The sequence below is a fragment of the Aethina tumida genome, chromosome 1 (genome assembly GCF_024364675.1).
Source record: "Aethina tumida isolate Nest 87 chromosome 1, icAetTumi1.1, whole genome shotgun sequence".
In the NCBI taxonomy this organism is placed as follows: Eukaryota; Metazoa; Arthropoda; class Insecta; order Coleoptera; family Nitidulidae; genus Aethina; species Aethina tumida.
This window is the reverse complement of record NC_065435.1, coordinates 55643685-55657798: the sequence shown is the minus strand read 5'-3', so window position 1 is coordinate 55657798 and position 14114 is coordinate 55643685.

Here is a 14114-nt window from a genome sequence, read left to right as displayed (position 1 = left end):
CACTTAGTTTGAACTTAACAAGTTTCGTAATCTTGGTTGCATATTATAGTAATACACTTTTGTGAATCAAAATTAAAACAATTTGGTGCATTCACCATTTCTGTAATTCAATAATTTTAGTTGAATCGTAAATTCGGAGGTTTTAGACAAATTTTTAACTTGAGAAAAAACAAATAATGTAATTTTTTTCTCGTTTATATTAAAAAATAATAACATTATATTAGTTACGATTTATTATCAAAAAACTTAGAAGTCAAAACAATGAGGAATAATTTAAGATAATAAAAAAATTACTTTCATCGAGAGGTAGACTTCCTAGAAGTAATGTTTCGCAGATTTGTACCCACATAGTAATATAAAGAGTAAATAAAATTATGTTATGTAACACGTAAGACATAAATATGTAGACTTATAAAAATAAGTTTGGAGAAAGTCTATAACTAATTAGTATATTGTTTATAAACACAACTGCAAATTCATCGTCTGTAATCAATTTGTTACTTCTCGATCTCTATTTCATTGGTTAAGTAACAGGTTTCAAAAATTGTATTATTTATTTCTATTATTATTATTTAGGCTTTTTCTGATTTATATAAAATTTAAATATTATTTTACTTCTCAGAATTTTTTTCAATTTGTATAGTTCCTTTCTTCATTTACTGATATTTTTTATAAATTTATTAATTATTAAGTAATTTTATGATTTTTTTAATTATTTTTATTTATTAACAAAATTTAATGAGCATTGGTGAAATGACGCTGGTAGAGAAGAATAACAATATCATTTTATTTAAAACAATATTATAGCCACACTTCATAGGCGTATAAACTTGATTTGCATACAAGTCAGCAATTTAAATAAATATAAATAAGAATTACTTACTGGCAAGAAGTAATTTCCCAGTTATTTTAAGGCCTGAAGGAACACAAAAATAGTTATCATTAGATTGTCGATGCTTGAAGCCAAAGGATTGTTACACAACTGCATTGAATAATTCAATATGGTTACTTCTTTGTGACATTCTGAAACACTAACCTTTTCAATGTTCACGCTAAACTATTACCAGACACAATCGGTAGCGCGTTTAATCGGTGCATTTACATAAATTTATCCTGGCGAGTGCAGTTATATCCTAATTTAACTGAAACCGGCTCGGTATAAATAGCGAGAGACTTTGGATGGATTAACCGTAATTACTAGTGTATAAAATGTTAATGTGTCTGAAAGGTTAAACCTGAATTAGGTAGTGTGCTTTAAGCAGTTAATTTTGGATTATTTTTTATAGTCAAACAGTGACAATATTACTTTTATGCCTCAAATAGAGAATTTCGAGTAAATGATGTATGTAAATGGAGAACATATCAAATTTAAATTGGTTTCAATTTATTTTAGAAAAAGATAACATTGATCTTTCGCACAATAGAGGTCATAACTAATGGGATAATAATAAATTGGTCAGATAGTGTATTATTGCATTTACATTTTTAACATTGGACAAAGAAAATTTAATACTTTTAACATCAAAGTTTGCAGAAGAAAGAACAAATCGTAGCTGGTCATAATGATGGACTGAATCAACGTCAGATTCGCAAAATTTAAGAATTATTCCTTGTATAAGGATAGGGCGTCCTCGAAAATCAAATCTAAATGTCAATAAAGGCATTTGATGGGTAAACAATCCAATCAGGAACGTTTTCGGGCATCTGGAACTTGTTCCATAGTATCAATTGAAGACAAAATTATCATTTTGTTAATAAAAATGTCTTGTCAAATGATGCGCTTCCCTTTGCGGAAAATAATTTGCCTGTAGTTTGTAAGTTGTAACAAGATAACCATCCTAAACACACATTCAAGCTTGTAAAAAATTGTTTTTTGGAAAAGATGGTGATTATTATCCCGTTTCCATGTCCAATGGAACATCTATGGCAGTATCTGGAATTAAAAGTTCGATAAAAAAACATCACCAACAAAGAGTATTTGTAGTGATGTTTTATACAGAAAGAATCGATAAATCAATGTCACCAATGTATATTCTAAACAAAATAGTTTAAAATAAATCTAATGAAATGAAAAATAAATTAAAATTTATACCATACTTTTTACCTCCACTGTACAGTATCGGACAAAATTAGAACTACTTTTTTTTTTTTTGTTTAAATACTAAACAATATGTAATTACTAGACTAATTTTTGTTCCATTAAACCCCACATCCTTCTGGCATACGCGAGATTTAATTGGAAATTATTTCCTCGTCTATTTTGTTCCAAATATTTTTGATTTGTTCAAACAAATTTGTTTATTTGTGATGCAATTTGATCTAATTTTCATATCCACAATCTCCCACAACTTGTCTATTGGATTAAAATCTGGAGATTGAACTGGCTACTTTAAGACACTGATGTTTTGTTGAACAAACCATTCATTAACAAACTTGACAGTATTCTTCGGGTCATTGTCATGCTGAAATATAAATTTTAACGGCATTTTCCATTCACAATAGGGTAGCATGTCATCTTCTAATGTGTTACAATACACAAAACCATAACACCTGTCTTGCTTCTCCATTCTTTTTTGAATGACTGGGTTTTTTTGTTGGACGTCCTCCTGGAACGACTGAAAAACACTCGAGTCGCTTTAATTTTGTCGTGTTAATTTTTTGGTTTCTCTCCTACAGAACATAAAAATGTGTGGGACGGAAGTAACGGGCAAAATAAATGTTTTATAATTTAGTTTTTAAACAATTTATTTAAAATTTAAGATAGTCTCCCTAATTTTGTCAGTTGTAATTTACAATAAGTGTAAAAGAGAGAAAAAAGTATATTAAAACTAAGTATTTTTTTATACAATTATTTTAATTAAAAATCAAAAAAGCAAATTAATTAAATTAATTTATTGACCACGAAATAAAAAAGATGTAATTTAAATATTATAAAAAATAAGAAGTAATAATTTATTTGTCTTGAGCAATAACTAATTTATTTTAATTTAAATATTTTAATTTTTCTCTTTACAAGGTTTTAGTTTACAAGCATTTAAATATCAGTTTGGATAAAACTTGAATGGATATTTATATGCAAACGTTTAACCCAAAAAGTCAGATAAGATAACTAGGTGTATTCTTCGAGAATATTTATATTTATTTTCTATTTTAATTATCGAATACAAATTTAATTTGGAAACAAGCGGTGATATTTTAAGTACGGTTCTGTTACTCTGTATAATTTATTACAATATTGCTTCACAAATTAGTGAACTAATCATATGTAACATTAAAATTAATAATGACATTTAATCTTGATTTAAAATATTGAGAAAAAAAAATGTTTTGCATCTTAAAGATATAATTACATATATACAAGGTGTGAAGCCTTATCCTAGGTTAGTTTATTTTAAAACTAGTTTGTAATATTGTGCAATAAACACACTAATGATGTTAGATTTGTTCATAAATTGGTGACCAACATAACCAATATTAACAAACCAAATTAATAATAGTAAAAATATTATATTAGATTGAGAATCACTTTATATACTTTAAGTGTGACCTCTGCAAGTTAAATATTCATATTGATGAAAAAAGCGTTTATTATTTTTATGTGATAAAATAAATTTCCGGATAAATTTACGCACGACTCAAGTAAAGAATATCAAAGACATTCGCTTCTGCTTGTCCCCAGTGAGGTTAATTGATATATTACTGCACATCTTACCTTGATGCAATTACTGTATATTTAAGAGCATGTTCCTGCTGTATGTGCATACACGGATCATTGTTAGCAGAAGGACTTGTTGCAAAATCAAAATATTAACTCTATTATCGTGTCCGAGCAACGACTAATTGGCCAGTGAACTTGACTCGAGTCTGCAATTTAATTCTTTTCATTTTTATTATATACATATAAAGACCAAAGGCATTGACACAAAACATCGATAATCCGTCACAGATATTCCCAATAAAACAGAAAAAAACAATAAGCCAGCCGTCAGTCAATCTAATAGGATATTATCGTACTTATCTCTCGGATCTGACTGATTTTTATTAATTTGCAGCCTTGCCACGGCTCAGTTATGCCAAATCCATTTTTTATGCGTGTCTCCCACGTAAGTCGAGTTGTCGGTCAAAGCATGCACGATTTTTCAGGAGCACAATGAAAATAGCAAGGTTGTCTTCGCAAAAGTTGGTCAGAAAGTGAATTCGAAGGGATCCGTCGGCGATTTATGGTGCACGTCAAAAGAAAGCATTGTTGATCCGGTCACGAGAATGTGTCACTGAAAAATCGACAAGACGAACGACCTTGGTTCGGATCTCCTCAATGGTTTCAGGATCTCTTGTTCTTTGTCTGATTTAATGTTTGATACAAGTTATATTGTTATTTTAATAGCTTCTGACTAATTTAATTTAATTTTAATGTTTTATTTATGTTTATTCATCATTTTATTTATTACTTTTTTAGATTTACAAGAAATATTTGTTTGTTTTTACTGACAATTTTGTTAACAACGTCTCTTTTAATTTTTATCTTGCCATACATTTTTTATTTGAAACTGTTAAACTCTTACAAATTAACATATTTTATTTCTTATTTTTTATTTTTCAACCAAATTTTATAGACACCATCTAAGTAACAAACAAAAATTAAGAACAATTGGGATGATAAAGGGTAGATCCCAACGTGTAATGGCTCGTCAAATGGACACATCTGTGAATGTTATAAGCAGATTATGGATTATGGTTACATTGAGTATAATGATGTAAACGAAAGACATCCAGGCTGCAGTAGAATAACTACCCCCGTACTAGACCACTTTTTGCTTTTCCAAGCTCGGAAACACCCGTAAATAACAGCTCCCGAACTAAGACAATAGAGAGAATAACATAAGCGTTTTCCCTTTTACCAGCAAACTAACATACTTAATCCAATAGAAAAGAATGAGATGCTAAAAAAAAGTCTTTTCAATCGCCAAAACCATTATGGAGATCACCACCAACTAATTTTTCCAGAACAGGTGTAGCGAAATCTGTGCCAAAACCTACTCGTAAACAACAGAGGTACTCCGTCCAGATATTATCACTAAAAAAAATTAAATATGGCATAATTATTATAATTAACATAATAAATATTTGGATATTTGGTGGGTGTTATTATTTTAATTTTTGAGGGGTTCTTAGATCTTTTTACAATATATTCTTTATTTAATGAGTAAAAAACACTTGTTTTTTATTTAATCATTATATACTCACATTAGTTTTTTTGGTTTTATTGCAATAATTTAAAAATATTTAGGTGTACCCTAGACATTTTGTGTTTATTTCTATTCGGTAATTAATTTATTCGATTTTGTAATTTTATTCTTAACCGAGTTCGTCTTTATGGATTTTATTAAATAATGGATACGTTACATAAATCACATTTGACGAGAACACAATAATTGTGATTAATGGTAAAATAAAATTATATTATAATTTGCATTCTGTTATAATTAAAGTTACAAAATATACATAAATTATTTTTTATATTATAAAATTTTTATTTAATTGTTATGCATTTTTTCCAGTAAGCCTTAGTTTTAACGATATTAATTTTAATACACTTCTATTACATTTGACGAAATTTTAAAATTAATAATTAATGAGTTTAAAACTTGAAATGTTCAGTTGTTGTTGTTCATTCAGTTGAATTGGATGCTAAGAGCTATAATATTTGTAGTTTTTTCTGTTATTGTTTGGTATTATTAAAGAAATTAGGGAAACTGGCCAAGTGGAAGCTACGAAAAAAGGTGTTTAAGTTCGAAAATGGATAACTGGATTCAAATGTCAAATCCATTCTTATCGTCAACTGAAATTAAAGCCAACCTGGAGGAAATGGGACTTAAAATTAGTTCAATGACTGTTAGGTATACTTAGTGGATACAAGAAAATGTGAACTTGCTTAGGATCACATTCATTGGATCACAGAACAGTAGGGACGAGTAGTTTTTAGTGACGAGTTTCAATTTAATTAAATAAAATAAATTTAATTTATAAAAAAATGATGGTTCTGCTTGTTAAACATCATACAGTGATAAAATTACACAAAGTGTTGTTATACCATCAGTGTAATATGGTAGCGGTTCAATTATGTTATGGAATTGCTTCAATTCTTCTGGCCTAGGCTTCCTTAGACTGATTTATGTGCAAGGATATATTAAACAACAATTTGATTCCATACATTGAAGAAATGAAGTCTTAATAAGTATATTTCAACATGACAACGTTCCAAAAACATATCCAAAATTGTAACGGATTGGTTAAAAGACCAAAGCATTGATGTATCGTCTTGCCTGTTCCAATCTTCAGACATCAACCCTATAGAAAACATGAAGATCATATTCATCAATTTTACAAATTTAAATTATGTCATTACAATAATTCAATAAGCTTGAAGGAATATAGACTTGTCATATATTCGGAAGATGGCCGAGTGTATGCAACGGAAATGGGTTAGATTTAATCACTAAAAATTCCTTTTAAATTCAAAATTCCTATATTTATTCTCCAGCTCAATTCAAAACAATATACGTAACAATAAGAAGAAGAATAAGAATATAGTAGTTTTTATAATACTGTATACCACAACACATACAGTTCACATTAAATAAAGGAGTTATGCTAAAATTTGTAACATTTTAAAAAGATGCTATAATAATTATTAATACTGTATATAAAAATATTGACTTCTGTCTTATTACTTAAGCAGAAACATAGGGCATGACATAATTACCACACCGTACAAAGACACAGGATCTGATTGCACAGCTTCCTTAATGAATATTAACCAACACAGACGTGGATTTAAGTCAAGGACCTTGCCAATTAAAATAAAAATTAACGACGATTTAATCAGCACTAATTCGATTTTCATACGGTTCCAGGCGCGAACCCAGTCCGAACAAAACAAATATGTCTCGTCCTTGCGTTGCACAACCACACATGCTATCCACACTTATTCGTGATGTCCTCAGCAGTGTTGCCAATCAGACCGTATCAAAACTAGAGGCGTTCCTAAAGGACGTTTATACGCATTGTTACCCGTGGCACTTTTCTTGATGTAAGGTTGCCCCTTTGACTGAATATGGCGGATTTATGGGCTCGTAATGATCGATGGTACTGATGATGGTACTATTGCCGGCGGCAAAGTATAAAAGGAAATTACTAATGACATGCAAAAGATTTATAATTGTATGGTGAGCTTCTAGGGCAACGATTTGTTCGGGAACCATGTACGGGTCTGGGACGGTCCAGAAATTAGGGTCATTATTTTGTAATTAAAACTTTTATTATCCTATCTATAAACAATGATATGTGAAAACATAAAATCATTTTATTAGTTATTATTATTAATGTTGTTAAATGGTTAACTGCTTGTTTTATTACAGGAAAATGGAAATGATCTTGAATATGTTTAGTTTTATTAATTGACCCAGAGGATAATGTATTATTACTACAGTAACCTTTAGGTAAATGAACTTTATTCTTGGTATTTGTTTATAATAATTAGTTTTTGGCAAAATAGTTTATACAGGATGGAGGATTTAAAAGGTATCGAGAGGCATTACAAGCTGACAAAATCCAAAAATTGTTTGTTTATAAGGGCATAAAAAGCATAAGTTGAGGTGCCACCCCAAATATTTTTAAATTAGAATAGAGATTAGGTAGAAAATATTTTTATAAAATTTGGTAGAAGGTATTTATTGAAATAAAAAAATTTTCAAATTTGATGTCAATCAGAAAACGTATTATCGGTTTTTGTGTTTTTTTTTCTTCATATCTTTAATTACACTTAACGTTTAACATGTCTAGAGTACGAAGAAGAAATAATTTTAGTCAGTTAAGCTAGTTTGATAGAGATAGAATAGTGGACCTGTATGAAGCAGGAACTTCGTTTCGAGAAATAGTTTGAACAGATATAAGACATCGATCAATAAGTCCCGAGACTAACCCAGAAGTGGTACTAGTAGTACCAAACTGGTCACATTTCCCTAAAGTACGAACCTTTACATGAAACGTGTAAAAATTTCACGTCGATCGGACCACAAACAGTAGAATTATCTAGGTTAGAGTAAAGTCACTTTGTAATTTGTTTGAAAAATGGAGAAAAGTGAGTTTTGCGTGTTGATAAAACATTGTTTTTTAATGGGTAAAAACACCGTAGAATCCCAGCAATGGCTTGAAAAACATTACCTGGACTACTCTCCATCCAAACCAACGATTTGTCAGTGGTATGCTGAGTTTAAACGTGGTCGTACGGACACAAACAATGCGGAACGTTCGGGTAGGCCATTGGAAGCTGTTACAACGGAAAATGTGAGTGAAATGTTAAAAATCTTAATGAAAAATCGCAAAGTGAAGGTCCGTGAGACTGCAGAAATGACACAGATATCATCTGGAAGCGTATTTACAATCCTTCATGAAAAATTGATCATGAAAAAGGTTTTTTCCAAGTGGGTGCCGCGACTGCTTTCAGTGAAACAAAACAGCATGCCACAAGTCCATGAAAACTAAGGCAAAATTGAACGAGTTGGGCTTTGATTTGCGTCCCCACCCCCCGTATTGGCCAGATTTAGCCCCCAGCGACTACTGGCTATTTGCTGATCTCAAAAAAATTCTCCATGGAAAAAAATTTGGCTCGAATGAGGAGGTCATTGCCGAAACTGAATCCTATTTTGAAGCATAGGATAAATCCTTTTATAAACATGGTATAAAAACGTTGGAATGATTGTATCACTCTAAAAGAAGATTATATTGATGAATAAAAATGATTTTTGAAAAAAAAAATGTTGTTTTCGTTGTTAGTCTCGGGACTTATTGAACGATGTGTTATGTGTATTGTGATGCGATGTTGGCAGTCATGAAGTGAAGAGAGCTGAAGAGGCAGAACAAGAGGTTCCGGAAGTTCGAGAGTTACCACAGAACCTCAAGACCGCCGTCTTAAATTATTTGCCCTAAGGGACAGAATTTTTTGCTGATGAAGGTAGACCAAATGGTATTCGATCTTTTGACCTACCTCTAACCGCAAACCATAGGTGCCAAGTGGTGTATGGAACGTCAACAGAGGTATTAGTAAGTCGGCGTAAGACGTGATCCTCGCTTTACTATGGAGAGACATGTTCACAACAACTATGGGTTTAATGATATGGGGTGCTGTTGCTTATGGTAGCAGATCACCTTACTTTTCATTAGTGACAATATGGCGTCCCAGCGATATACGGATAATATTTTATTCACTACATAAGAAGAGATCTCGGCCTAATTTTTGAGCAAGATAATGTCCGTCCAAATATTGTCATAAATATATTAAACTTCCTAGAAGCCTCCCAAGTGAATTTGCTGCCTTGGCCACCCAAATCTCCAGACTTTTCCCCAATCGAACATGTGTGGGATGTGATTGGGCGACGCCTAACGAATTTACAGCGCCCATCACTGACTTTTAATGAACTAAGACGTCAGATTTAATTCGCCTTGGATGAGATACCACAAGAAAATGTTGATAATCTCATTAGAACGATGCCCCGTCGCGTCAATCAAAGTGGGGGTCCGACCCATTATTAGCTTCTGACACTTTATGCATTAAGATTTTTGTTTAATTTTTTAATCAGTTATTATTTTGTAATAAAAAAATTAGAATAAACCAATTATATCTAGGTGTTGTGTTTTTTTGTACGCATATGTATTTCTTTAAAAAAAACTTCCCTATAAATTGCTGCTTAGTTTTTGAAAATCAATTCACTTGTTTAGTAAATTATAATGCTTTGAAATACCAACATTAAATGCTTAAATTCTTGCCTGCCAATGTGCATAAAGTGATACAGGTTATCTGTTATTTCAATGTTCAGGAGAAGTTGAGATTTTACATTCCGACATGCGATGATGATTCGCCCTCGCATATCTTCCAATGAGTCAGGTGGAGTGCTGTAAACTTTGGTTTTATGTACCTCCACAAAAAAATCTAAAGGACTTAGGTTGGGTGAGCGTGGGGGCCATTTAATTGGACCCCAGCGTCTTGGAATTATGTCATTTAAATAATTATACACTTTTTTCGAAGTAAACAGAGGTCTTGTTATAAAATTAGATCGTGTTCATTTTATGTATAGTCGTTCTCTATGATGTGTGCTAGAACTGGGTCGATGGCATTTTGTGGTAAATTCAGGTATATACCATTTGTTAAATTTCCTGAAAGAAAAAAGAATCTGTAGTAGAATTTCCATAAATATCAGCTAATGCATTCAACTGGGGGCTGTTACCTGTGTGTCCCGTGGAAAATTGTTGGATTGTGAACCGCTCCTTTCTGACAATTATGGCGATTCATTAAATAATTGAAGAACAATGTATACTTATATGAAAAACATACGAAAGACAATCGATTTTTGAATTTTTCGTCGTATTGTTAATATTTCAAGGCAATATAATTTTCTAAAATTGTAGATTGATCTTCAACAACGAATCATTGTATGGGGAAATAAAAACCCTTTATAATAAGATTTCAGTAGAAGGCATCGTCAAAAGCTTATAAGTGTGTTCGAACGAAAGGATAGTCTTTTTTATAGTTGTTTACGCTGAATTCAATTACTCGAAACCGTGATCCCAACTAACAGATACATAAATTAACAAATCAAAGTTGCAACCACTTAGGCGCATCACCAAACTAGTCGGAACACGAGGTTCATACCCAATTTGACATTGTTGCGTCATTTTTTACTTGTTGTGCGACACAAATTTTTCTTCAAGAGTCCTACCTTTTCGGTGAGTGTTCATTGAGCAACGTAGACAAGCATTAGTCGTCGAAAAATGATGACATCCAATTAATCTGTTCGGTGTTCGCGAAAATTACGTTGTTAATATTTTGCAATAGATCAACGTGCAATCATCACATGGATACCGATTTTTCCACATTGCTTTATAAATGTTGGCTTTTGTTGCAATAATTAGTTGGTTGACAGGTAAATTAGGGTCACACTGTCTACGGTATTTCTATGACTCGGCGAGGTTAACGATAATTCTAAAATTTAAGAGGTAATTAGGATGATTTTTGAGGTGTTAAATACACACATTGGGTGTGGATTAGTACGAAACCGCATTAACCAAAAATTGGCGATTATCGGGCGCTGAATTATGGATGTTATGCTGATGTTATGATATGTTATGTACAATTACTTTCGCTTAATGAACTAATTAAATCAATTTGGAAACAAGTTTAACCTAAATGTAGGTGGGAAGCATTGGTAAGTAGAAAGCGACGCTTTTCAGCTAAAGGAACATTTTGCAAAGATCAGTATCATAAACAGCATTTAGATGTTCAATTAACTAGTGTAGCAATGCAATGTAGATCACATTAAGCCGATTCGATAGATGATGTAATTTAATTAATCTATGTCCTAATAAGCTTTTACTTTTCGTTTGCAATTCGTGATTCATAATATTTATATTGTCAGTGTTTGCAAAATATTTGTCCGAATAACGTGACTCAATGTGACAGCTTTTAACAGCACATTGGGATTTTATGATATTAATGTGAATGGCACCATCAGTGGTAACAAAATTAGTGAGATTTTCTTTTATTTTACCTTATTGTTTTTGCAACAAAATAATTTAAAAGGATTTCCAGCCACTTTTTTAAATTCAACTAGAAAAAATATAGTACCATAAAATTGTGTCATATTTTACATCAGTCCGTTCGTAATTTTGTCTCTCTATGTGCTCTTTTAATTCTTACATATTTGATTTAAAAGATGCCTCGTGGTGTTCATTTGTGTGTGCAACTAAAGCAGTTTATATTATCAAAGTATAAGACTGGAGTTAAGCAAGCTGGAATTAAATAGATCCATTATTTTCAAAACCATCATATATTTTCTGCAAAATGGATCTGCAGTTAACGTTCCTAAGAGAAGGAGGAGAATAACGACCAGCAATGTCAAGAAAAAAATTGTATAGATTTCCATGCAGGGCAGATGGTAAACATAGTACTGGAAATGTAATGAAGTATTGAAGTGGGACCTTTCAGAAAATTTAATAGATTAATGGATAGTATATGGAAATTCTCAGTAAAACAGCATACTGTCTTTAAAATTTAAATTTAATAATTGAGAATTATGCATTTTTTTGTTAACATATAAGAAAGTTATTCATTATTAATAATAATAAATAAAAATGTTTCTCTAAGTTTCCTCGGTATTGTAAATTTTTCATAAAAAATAAAGTTCAATTACTTCAATAAAAACCAAGTAAAATGTTGATTTAATTGTTATTATTAAACTTTGGCTAAAGTTGATATGTGCCAGGTTATCTAGAACTTTTTATGATTATTGAAGTTGACAGTCATTTAACAGTAATATTGTACTAATCAAAATAACAAATCAGAATAACGTCAAAATGAATTAACTGTCAATAACGATACACATGTTGACAGTTGTACATATTATATATTTGAAAAGTCTATTTTACCATGGCCGACTAGACATTGTCCAAAAACCCATCCCTACTAAACTTTAGTTTCATTTCTCTTCTCAATACCTTATAAATAAGAGTGAGTAACGTCTTTATAAAGATTAATAATATTTTTAAATAAAACGCAAATTAACAACTTTATAAAGAGTAATTTGTTTTCAAAGTACACCATCATTAAAACAAACACTTTGAAGATTATCTTGTATATTTTTATGCAAACTTAAACCACAAGGTACAACATTCACGTCAAAATAAACATTTTTCATTCAATTCTCATAAAATTCATAAGGCGATGTTAAGAAATATGAACTAATACCATAAAAATATTGCATAACTGGTAAAGGAGTGAACGTGGAAACAATAGCCGGAGACGGCTTGAAATAAAAAAATAATCATAAATAATGACAACAAAACATGTCTACTATTTGTTATAATTAAATTATTGAAAGTTATTAACATTGACAATATGATTATGACCGACTTTGTGGCGTTTTTAGACCGGAACGACGTACTTGTGCAACATTGCCAGGATAATTAACAAAATATGCTAAATTAATGGATCTGTATCAAAAGATTTATACGAATTAGGAAACACTGGGTATCGGCAATTAACCTGTTTATCGCCGATAATCTAAACGATTGCCGCTTATTAAGGAATGTTGATTCATACTCGTTGACTTGCACTCAAAATATGCATCAGAAAAATTGCACATAATTAACTTAACCGCTGTTAAATCGACCAGAAAATCCGTAACAAACCTGCATTTGTTGTTTTACGCCATTATCAAAATTTTAATTCAATGTCGGATTGGGCAATGTTTTGATTGTCTGAGGATCGTGCTTAAAGTTTTGCACGATTGAACCCGACATTAACATTGGAAAAATTGAAAGTGTAAATGTTTTAATGAAATCAACGTGTTGGGTATAAATAAATTACAAATATTATTCGCCGGAACTCGAATACGAATTAAGGTGCAACCAATTCGGTAATCGATTATTATTTTGTTTCATCATAACTCAAGCCTCGGTGGGCAGATTAAATGAAGATCGTTTGGCATTATTGACAAGAAAATTACAATAATTCGTGAATACGAATACTTTCGATCGGTGAAAACTGGATCGTGGTAAATAATTTTAAACTATTTATAAAAAAATGTTTGCCTTCTATGACAGTATGAGGTCATACATCGTAGAAATTTAATTGGGCGAAATTATCAAACCACCTACATCTACATATAAATAGTCTTTAGCGGCAATTAAAGACTTTCGAAAAGTTCATGTGAATATTTTATTGTCGGATTAACAATGGCACCTAAAAGTCCATCCTCCGATTTAGAAATTATCTTATTAAATTTGTATTATTCGAACGGTAATTTATGTTATTATAATCTGAAAATTATCAGGATACGAACACGCCTTATCTTGTAAAACTACGACCCAATTTTTAAATAACTAATTCATCTCATGGAAACACTGATGTGTTCTTGACACATTTCATTGTGTTAAGACAATAACATCTCGTCAAAATTAATTAAATATATTAATTGTAATTAACTTTATTGCCGTGTTTTATATGTTAATTAATGTGGAAATGTTTTTAATTTTGACATTTATAGTGGATTTAATAAAAT